The 11,009-nt window shown below is 42.7% G+C and overlaps 1 protein-coding gene across 2 annotated transcripts in view; it reads right to left on the bottom strand.

The window, feature by feature from the left end:
* Positions 1-11,009, bottom strand: part of GLDN (gliomedin) — a 65,843-nt gene that overhangs the window by 53,923 nt on the left and 911 nt on the right. The window lies entirely within an intron of this gene.

Here is an 11,009-nt window from a genome sequence, read left to right as displayed (position 1 = left end):
AGAGAGCCTGATGCGGGACTCGATCCCAGGACCCTGAGATCATGACCTGAACTGAAGGCAGGGGCCTAACTGACTGAGCCACCCAGGCGCCCCTATTTCTGACAGGTTTAATGGGGCCAGTACTAATAGTGTTTACATGATGGCTGGCATTGTTAAAAGGTGGTTTACAGGGTTTTTTTTTTTTTAAGATTATTTATTTATTTATTTGACAGGGAGAGAGATCACAAGTAGGCATAGAGGCAGGCAGAGAGAGAGAGAGGAGGAAGCAGGCTCCCCGCTGAGCAGAGAGCCTGATGCGGGACTCGATCCCAGGACCCTGAGATCATGACCTGAGCCGAAGGCAGCGGCTTAACCCACTGAGCCACCCAGGCGCCCCTCATCTCATATTTAATCTCAAAACAAATTCAGCATCCTCACTTAAAATTTTTTTAAGTTATTTTTTAGAGGGTTGGGGAGGGGACAAGAGAGAGACAGAGAGAAAATCTTAAACAAGCCCCATTCCCAACATGGAGTCCAACAGAGGGATTGATCTCAGAACCCCGAGACCATGACATGAGCAGAAATCAAGAGTCGGAAGCTTAACTGAATGAGCCACCAAGATGCCCTCTGGCATCCTCACTTCTGAATTAACCTGCTTCAGTGTTTCCTCAATTCTGCTTGTGATGTCTTCACTCTTCTCAGTGTTGGATGGATCTGGACCAGATACTTCCTTTCTCTTTCTTATATCCAATTAGTTACCAGTTTAATTTCATTCTTCTGTCTTGGAATTTGTAGGATATAGATTTTCCTCTCCATTTCTGATGGCACCACCTTAGCCAGACATCAATTCTTTTTTTGCCTGGACCGAGGCAATAACTTCCCACCTTTCTTCTTGCCTCTGGTCTCTCCCCCGCCTGTCCTGCACTACACACAAGACCAATCCTACAAAACCACTTTCTTCATGACTCCTTCCCATTAAAAGATCTACAATGCTCCCAATTGTCTATCAGATTCATTCTCAACTTCTCAAAAGTGTAAATTGAAGGAATTCCCCTCCCCTTAGCCCAAACTCTCCAGTGCGGGAAGATCTTCTTGGTCCCTTGCTCTTCTAGCCTGTAACCATTGTCATTCTAGTCCCTCGAGCTTGGCGTAAGTTCTTCTCTGTCCTTGGAATGATTCACCTTCCTTGCCTGCCCAAACCTTACCAAACCCACATTGTCCACTTGAAGTTCTGTCTCCTCCAAGAAATCTTCCTTCATCACTTTGGTGAGAATTGATTTTCTCTCTTCTTGACTGCCCTGATGCTTACCACACAGCTCACTATGAAGGATTTTCCCCTAAAGGTCTCCCTTTTCAGCGAGATTGTTTCCAAGGTCCTCAAGTGCTACCTAGAGGGAGAAGGCATTTCCACCTTTGAGTGAAAATGAATCCAGATTCCAACAATCATCCACCAAGTTAATGAAAAATCAGGGGATTTTTTGCAGTTGTCAGTTCATCATTTTAGCTCAGGTATAGTTAGCCACAATTTTTCTCCAAGTACTTCATGTCTTTACATACAACCCAGGCAGGGTCTCCAAAGTTCCCAGCACTTTGGTGAACACAGGAAACTTTCTGAATGGCAGATGAAAGGTTACTCTACCTATTGCATTCAGAACAAACTCCACAAATTGCATTTTGAATGATCTTCAGTTGGTCTTGTTGTTTTAACTCTACCTTTCAGTAAAGAAAATTGTGGTTGAACTTTAGTTAAACTAGAAGTAAATTATCTCTACTTAAAATACAGAGCTGTTAAAACCCAAAGAGCTACATAAAAGCAACTGATGGGCTGAAAAATGCTCTCTTTGTAGCAGAATCACAACCAAAAACTTCAGTTTATTTCACACAACATGACCTTTAGTCTGTAGATAAAATGCATGTAAATTAAGCTTAAATGTCAACGAGATTTGACCAAGGATTTCTTCTTTGGGAGTGATGGGGGAGGTGGGGGGGGTGGTGAGGGCAGGAGTTTGAGGAATGCAGAGGGAAAAAAAAAAAAAAAAAAGCTTTTTTTTTCTCCTCAGATAAATGTGTTTTGTCAGATCTGAAGCCTGTTCTGACAGTTTCCACATAGGTAATCCAATCCTGGAGAACATGAGACCCCTAAGAAGTAAATTGTTTTTCTTTCTTGGAAGTTGTTTTCGCTCTACCTTCAGCTCACATTTTGTCAATTTTCCAAATGAAAGAAACCAAAACATTTTTTAGGACTGCCACTGACAGTAAGCAGTAGGGGATGACAACAGCTGAGCCACTCAGAAAGGGGGTCAAGATGACTCTCTCGTAGTGGGTGTCAAAGCTGGTCATCAGTGGCCATGTAGAAGGGACAGGGGCCTGGGAAATCCTGACCAGTTTGAGAAGCCCTGTCATCCTATCAAGGTTAACTCCGTTTTGCTTTCATGACAAGGTGATTTAGGCTGGTGTGATGTCAGTCTGCTATCAAGAAGCCAAATATGATCCCGAAGCAGCAGCTGACAGAAGCATATGTGAACAGAAAACTTGGCATTCTGAGGGAACTGGTGATAAACCATAAATCCAGAAAGAAGATGCTGAGATAATGGGACAAGAAGGGCTAACAAAGTAAGTAAGAGTGAAAGTAAGAGTGAAAACTCTTCATAATGCAACAACGAAGAGCTCCTGGGAACCTGACTACACCAGGTGCTGTTCTTGACATACCTCCCTTCCCTTAACCCCCCTACGGACAGTATGAGGTGCACGTTATTATCTCAAGCTTTTAAGACTCATCCAAGGTCACCCAGCTACAAGGCTGTGGGCCTAGGATATGAATTCATCTGACTCCCTAGTTCGCTCTGCTCACCACCACAACGTATTCAGGGAACCACCAGGGAGGGAGAATTTGGCTGAGAATCTGAGAGTGAGGAAGGAATCCCAGGTTGCTCAAATTAGGGCTGCTATGCAATGGCTGAAGGTGGCAGGAGTATTGTGTTGTTGGTGAGCCTGCGCCAGCGATAGAACAGATCCTGGGACAAGGGCATTCGGAATGATAAAAAAACCTCCTGGCATTGGAAGCCTCATGATCTGAGAAGTCATTCTGGAACTCACCCAGGGAGGGCCCTATGCCCGAAGATCTCTCAGCCCGTGGTCTGGGGGCACTAACAGTGCCACTAACAGTGGCACTAACAGCCACTAACAGGTGGGCTGGCCTGGGGGTTCTGCTATCTTCCCAGAGTGGAGTAGCGCCTTTCCAGGGGGGAGCATGTGGCTTTGAGTTCCAAAGACAAAAAATTCTTTCCGTCCCTGGCATAGAGGCAGCATACGTTAAAGGAAAGGCAGGAATGCCATTCACATGGTCAACACAACTGCTCTGTTCTCGTGGGTCCAGGTGCTCAGTCTTGGCCCACTTGTGTTTACACATGTCCCTAGAGAATATTGACAACTGTATATCTACATTGAGTGACTTATTTCCATGTATGCAAAATGCGTTTTGATAAAGTGTCTGAAGCTAGTAAGGAGCTAGCTCTCACCTGACTTCCTCAATGTGCCATCATGAATTAATTTTATGCGTGTGTTCACAGTATCAACAGCAGACAAAATCTTTGCAGGCACATAGCTTCAAGTTTTCCCCACCCTTAACTGACACTCGGAAATGGCTTCTGACATGTAAATCAACCGCAGTGTCAGGTGTGACATCCCAAGTGCCAACATGCACCTGCTGCTATGACAAAAGCCATGGAGACATACCTCCCAGGCATTGCATGCGGGTTTGTGCCTTTGGCTGCCCAGTCTTTTTTGTTCTTCTGTATCAGGCCTCTGATCTCTCATCAGGGACTGTTCCATAGGACCTAATGGGGTACAAACCTCCCCCTTCAATTGGAATTGAAGAGAACAATGGAGTTTGAAGCAAGGCTTAGATATGGAGTTAGTGTTGGTTAAATGCTGTCCTAACATGACTGTTTTTGACTTGGGGAGCTGGCCTAGAAGGAGCGAAAGGCCTGAGGGCCAGCTTGGCCCGGCAGCCCCCTTCCAGGGTGGGACTGCTCTTTGGGTCAGCTCAATTCTAGATTCTGTCTCCTTGGGTGAGGTCTTAAAACCCTGTCAGAATGGCTAAAATCAACAAGTCAGGAAACAGATGTTGGCAAGCATATGGAGAAAGGGGAACTCTCTTACACTGTTGGTAGGAATGTAAGCTAGTACAGTCACTCTGGAAAACAGCATGGAGGTTCCTCAAAAACTTGAAAATAGAGCTACCCTCAGACCCAGCAATTGCACTTTTGGGTATTTACCCTAAAGATACTAATGTAGTGATCCACTAACTGCTCCCCAGTGTTTATAGCATCAATGTCTACAATAGTCAAATTATGGATAGAGCCCAGATGTCCATCAACAGTTGAATGGATAAAGAAGATATCACACACACACAGGAATATTATGTAACCATCAAAAATTATGTAACCATAAAAAATTGCAAAGCATTTGCAATGACGTTGGTGGAACTCGGGGGTATTATGCTAAGCAAAGTAAGTCAATCAGAGAAAGACAAATACCGTATGATTTCATTCTCATATGGGATTTAAGAAACAAATAGATAAACATTAGGGGAAGGGACAGGAAAATAAACTAAGATAAAAAAAGAAAGGGAGGCAAACTGTAAGAGACTCTTAACTCTAGGAAACAAACTGGGGGCTGCTGGAGGGAAGGTGGGTGGGGGGTTGGGCTAAATAGGTGATGGGCATTAAGGAAGGCATGTGATGTATCTCATGAGCCTTGGTATTATAGTCTTATATGCGACTATGAATCACTAAATTCTACCCTTAAGCTAAAAAACAAAACCAAAAACAAAACAGAACACAAAAAAACCAAAATTTTTAAAAACCCAGGGTTAACCCAATCCTAGAACAACCCTGATTTTGTTGCTTAGGTTCTCCAAAGGAACAACCCCCAGTGTCATCTCCACTCTGATGGATGACAGTCTAACGAGGAGTTGGCAAGCTTTTTCTATAAAGGGCCAAAAAGAAAATATTTTAGGCTTTGTGAGCCATATGGTTTCTGCTGCAGCTACTCAGTTCTGCTGTTGTTGTGTGAAAGTAGTCACAGACGATATGTGAACAAACGGGCAGAGCTGTATTCCAACAAAACCTTATTTATGATGACTGAAATTTGAATTTCACATAATGTTTGTATGTCACAAAATATTCTTCTTTTTTTGGTTTTTTAACCCTTTCAAGGTGTAAAAAATCATTCTTACTTTGTGGGCTTGCAGGTGGCAGGCTTGACTTGGCTATAGGGCACAGTCTACCGTCCCCTGGTCTGAATCCTCAGCTTTTACACCTTCTGGAGTTGACTGACTCCAAGAGGTAGGAAAGGGAGGTAAACCCTGACACAGCCAATTTAGGCCTTTCAGGGAGCTAGCATCTCTGCAAGCAGGACCTGTGGCTATAGGTAACGTGATTCCACCCCATAAACGAGATAATGTACAGATCCATGTAATGCATTACATTCATCACATTCATCATGAAAAGCTCTGTCTGTTACAATACTGCGATAGACAGCTCAAGACAGCAGGCATTTCTTCCTTGAGAACTATCCTCAGAACTGAACCACAGGCTTTTGAAAAAGCCAGAGTGCTGGGAAATCTCCATCCACTGAAGATGGGGTTGATTTTTAGAAACAGCCAAAAAACGAAACAAAACCCAGACCAAACAAAACACACAAAGAAACCTAGCTCCAATCAACCAACAATAACAATGGCACAGTTACTAGTACCCTTGCAGAACCAGGATGGGAACTCTGTGGGGGAGGGGGACGTGGCGGAGTTAAATAAGGCCATTTCTGTTCAAAACCATGCATGATTATAAGATGATGCATCAGCGTTGTTTGGCCAACACGCTCAGCCAGTTAAAAACAATTTTTTTGGAATTTTTTGGGTCAATATTTCAAAGCCAAGAGATTTTACATAAAAAGTCAAGAGTTTTCACTTCAAAAAAAATCAAAAGATCAGGCACACTGAGCTCTTGCTTTTGTACAGGAACAACCAGGGAGAGCACGCCCTCCACCCTTTTAGAAAGAGAGCAAACTTCAGGGTGGCAGAGTCTCCACCATGCCCTACTACCCCCCAGTCCAGGGGCAGCACCCATGTAACTTTGTGGTTATAGCCTTTTCACTCACAATTAGAGTAACACAATCACATGGTTCCAAAGTCAACAAATACACAAAGCCACACAGTGAGAGGCTCAATCCCATCTCATGCCCACCCACCCTAAGTAAAGCACTTTTGTTAATATCTTCACTTATTTTCCCACTTCTTCCTTACATGAGGTAATACAATATATATATTTTTTCTGTCTTGCTTTCTTCCCTTAGAATATATCCTAAGGATTATTCCAATAACAGGACACAGAGAATTTCCTCATTCTCATTTTACAGCTACCTCTCCCACTGAGTGCACAGGTTGGCTTATTAAAATAATTCCGGGGTGCCTGGGTGGCTCAGTGGGTTAAAGCCTCTGCCTTCAGCTTGGGACATGATTCCAGGGTCCTGGGATTGAGCCCCACATAGGGCTCTCTGCTCAGCAGGGAGCTGCTTCCTCCTCTCTGTCTGCCTGCCTCTCTGCCTACTTGTGATCTCTGTCTGTCAAATAAATAAATAAAATCTTTTTTAAAAAAGATTAAAAAAAATAATAAAATGAAATAATTTCATATGGATGGGCACAGGTTGTGAATAGTCTTTGGCTTTTACCAAAATTCTACAGTGAATATGTGCATATGTCATTTCATAGGTGATAAAGTCTGTCATGCAGGATAAATTCCCACAACTGAGACTGCTGGGTCACAGCGTAAATGTGTTTATAATATTTTTAGGTACTGCCAAATTGCCTTGCCCATGGGTTGTACAATTTTGTGGTCCAGACAGCAATGCAAAAGCATGTCAACTTCCCTTCCACTTCCCCGGGAAAATGTGTGGTTAAACTTTTGTAGTTTTGTTAGACAGGTAAAAATTATGTTTCAAGACAAGGTGCAATTTGCATTTTAAAACCAAGACATCTTTTCTCACATGTTTACCTAGAGACATTTGTATTTCTTTTATTGAGAACTATGCTCCATTTTCCTATTGGATCCCTATTTCTGCTGATTTTCTTATTAAATTCTTGGTTTTTTCTTATAAACTTATAGGAATTGTATATATATATCTCCGCACCCCATGTGTGTGTGTGTGTGTATATATATATATATATATATGTATGATTAGCCCTGCATCTATGATATGAGGTGCAAATATTTTTTTTCCAGTTTGTCCTTTATCTTTTGCCTATGTTTGTGAGGTATATGTTTGTTTTTGTTGTTGTTTGCCATACAGATGTTTTGTTGTTCTTGTGTGTGCTTTTCAAGCTGTAGTTAAATTTATTCACTCTTTGCTTCTGGCTTTTGATTTGTTGGAAAGAAAGATTTGCCCCATTCCAACATTAAAAATGCATTTACCCATATTTCCTCCAGTAGTTTCGGGGTTTCGTTTTTTAAAAACGTAAATCTTCAACCCATTTGGAGCTTGTTATGACACACATTGTGAGGAGTAAGATCTTTTTCCTACTGGGGGCTTGACCCTAGATTTTGGACAGGATGACGAGGCTTCCAGAACATCAATAAGCATAAGACCTGGAAAATGGGATGAGAGAGCAGCTGATGGGAGAAGCGAGATGCGAGTGGTGTGAGGTAGGATGGGGACTAGACGGGAGCCCCCTCACCTGCGGGAGCTCCTGGCAGATGGCTTCCCATCATTGGTCTAGCTCAGTGGTACCCAGGACCCTTATTACTTTTCTCCAAAGTACCCATTTACTCTGAAGGGTTTAATGTGTTTGGTTGTATGAAACTAACTGTTCTAAGTAATGACTATTTATGTTGCCCTTCTAACAACCAGTTTCTGGGCAGAATGTGCTAACCGGAATTTCCATGCTGAGTTGATATACTTTGAGCCAAAAGCACAGAATTCTGGAGTGTCAGATAGCTTGAGGAAGCTCATCTTAGATAAATGAGCCATTTGGAAGACTTTTTTATTTTTTATTTTTTAAAGATTTTATTTATTTATCAGACAGAGAGCGAGCACAGGCAGACAGAATGGCAGGCAGAGGCAGAGGGAGAAGCAGGCTCCCTGCCGAGCAAGGAGCCCGATGCGGGACTCGATCCCAGGACGCTGGAATCATTACCTGAGCTGAAGGCAGCCGCTCAACCAACTGAGCCACCCAGGTTCCCTGGAAGACTTTTTTAAATGCTGACATTAGTCTGCTGACATTAGCTTATTTCTTGGTTTCTCCGTCTTTAAAGACATGGAACCACAGTGAGGGGACCTCTGATCTCATCCTCATTCAGAATCTACTGGTGCTGTATAACAGGGTGGGGGAAGATGTGACTTCAACCATAAGGAGTGTGCACACTGATTTCCATACTGTATACTAAACAGTTCTTTTTTTTTTTTTTTTTAAGATTCTATATGTATTTATTTGAAGATTTTATTTATCTTTGAGAGAGAGAGTGCACACAAGCAGGGGCAGAGGGAGAAGAAGAGGGAGAAGCAGACTCCCTGCTGAGCAGGGAGCCTGACATAGGACTTGATCCCAGGACCCTGGGATCATGCTCTGAGCCAAAGGCAGATGCTTAGCTGAATTAGGCACCCAGGCAGCCCTGAAAGTACCCTTTAAAACATTGTTTCCTCATGTGAATAATTCTATATTCTGAGGAAAAAAAACAGGGAGTAAAAATGAGAAAAATGTGCCAAGATGAATGATGCTAGAATAAAGTAAAGGGCTTTCAGCAATAAAATGGGTACCTCTGCTTGAAGCAGACAGAGGCCTCAAAGAGACATGGTGAGAGCAAGATGCTCAATGTTGTTCACTGTCAGCAGGAAGGCCTGTCAATGTCCAGGCATGCCAGACTGCACCTCTAACCGTGAACTCAGAATTTCTGGTAGTGGGATCTAGGGATCAGTCATTTTGAAAGCTCCCTATGTGATTTCAGTGTGCAACCACCACTCTTGAACCATGCTGTTCAAAGTGAGGTCCTCAAAACAGCAACATTGGTTTCAGTGGGAGCTTATGAGAAATGCAGAATCTCAAGCTGGAAATTAGGCCTTCTGATTCAGAAACTGCATTTGAACAAGATTGTCAAGGTATTCACCTCCTGCTTATTACAGTAGAGAAGTAGTGACCTAGAGCTTTCTAGGATGGCACCTGGAATCACCTGTATCTAACTCACCGAGGGGCTGGGAAGGTGGGAGAATGGGGAGTCGCATACTTACTAAGGAAGACAATTCTGGAGATGATCATTTTATAAGTTCGAGGGTGGGACCATGGAATCTGTGCTTCAGTGTGTTTCCAGGTGACCCCCTTCCCTACTGCTTGAGAACTTGAGAACAACCAGCATGAAGACAGCTACTCTCTCCCAACGGGCATGGAAATTCCCTTAAAGCATACCCATTACAATAGGGGATGAGCTGGTGATAACCTATGAATGCCTCTCAGCCCAACAAATCTGATGTTTCTGCTCTCTGACCTCTAACAGAGCAGGTGGTGATAGTTAAATCTAGCTCTCAGATTGAGACAGAAATGGATCTCTGTTCTCTTGGGTTAGTAACTGAATAAGCTTTAATACGCAAGCTTCTACCTTAAAATCAGGATTAAAAATATAAAATGTTGATGCTCAGATGCATCCTTCTTGAAGGGTTTCAAAAAAATCCTCAAAATGCATGGTAGTGAGTCAAGAGAAAGAGTTAATTCCCTGAAAGGAGATTTCTTCACTTTACAGAGGTCTTTAATTTTTTATTTATTTATTTATTTTTTGCCTGGGGGCACCTGGGTGGCTCAGTCGTTAAGCGTCTGCCTTCATCTCAGGTCATGATCCAGGGTTCCTGGGATCAAGCCCTGCATCGGGCTCCCTGCTTGGTGGGGAGCCTGTTTCTCCCTCTCCTGTTCCCCCTTGCTTGTGTTCCCTCTCTCGCTGTGTCTCTCTTTGTCAAAAAAAAAATCAGACATCTAATTAATTTTTTTTTTTTTTTGGCTTGGGCCTAGATTTTTAAATGATAACACGGATGAAAAAAAAAAAAATGAAGCCAGGAATGGAAAATTTGATCTCTCTCAAAAGATGTATTTGCAGTATCTAGTACTTCCATCATGTGGTTGTAAAAGCATTTCAACTTGTATGAGATACTTAACAAAAAGCTTTTCCTGATGCAGAAGCTTTAAATGAGTTTATCTTCAAATCCCTAGGATTCCCAAGTATCGCTCACACTTGACTTGGGGTGCCAGAACTGAAATCTTTGTAGTTGTAAAATGAAATAAGACAAGTGCAGTCGTAATGGATAATGTAACAGAATTGGGAAAGGCCATGTGATCTAAATGTAATCATTAGATAATTATTGAGTTAAAAATCAGCAAAAGCAAAGAAACTTCAAACTGGAAAAAAAAAAAAGATTTTTGAGGTTTTGCTTTAAAGACATTAAGAGCAGAGTTTCTTAAACCTTTTAGGAGGAGTGCAAATCTAATGAAAATCTAATGAAAAGCCATGGACTGTACCCAGATGCACGGCCCCTAAGTGCACACTGGTAATTTCTGGAGTTTTATAGACCTGCTGGAGCCCACATGAGAATCTCAGCTTTCACAGAGGATTTTAAGAAAATTTCTCCATTTTGATCTCTCCCATTTGGAATCGCTTTAGACCCAAGAGCAACTTTCTCAGCACCAAGTTTCCAGGTGACTGGTAAAATAGGGCTGATTGTTTTCCCTTCAACCAATCAATCTCATGAGGCTGGTCCGAGGCCAGGTGAAAAGCCAGACCACTCGCTGAAGCCAGGTAAAGAACCCTTTTATTGAAGATGTCTGTGCTCCCAGAAATGTCTTCCCTGTGCTCTCAGGGGGGGCTCCAGCGTGTCTCACAGGCAAAGTCCAGGGCCGCTGTGGCTCCCTTCACCTCAGATGGTGAAAACTTTAATCCAGAGTTAGGAAGGAAAGCAGTCTCTCTTAAACTCTGCCTCCACCCCGTGTTTACCTGCAG

This window comes from Mustela nigripes, chromosome 13, assembly GCF_022355385.1.
Source record: "Mustela nigripes isolate SB6536 chromosome 13, MUSNIG.SB6536, whole genome shotgun sequence".
Classification (NCBI taxonomy): Eukaryota; Metazoa; Chordata; class Mammalia; order Carnivora; family Mustelidae; genus Mustela; species Mustela nigripes.
The sequence above is the reverse complement of the archived record's forward strand: the minus strand, read 5'-3'. Positions and strand labels throughout refer to the sequence as shown.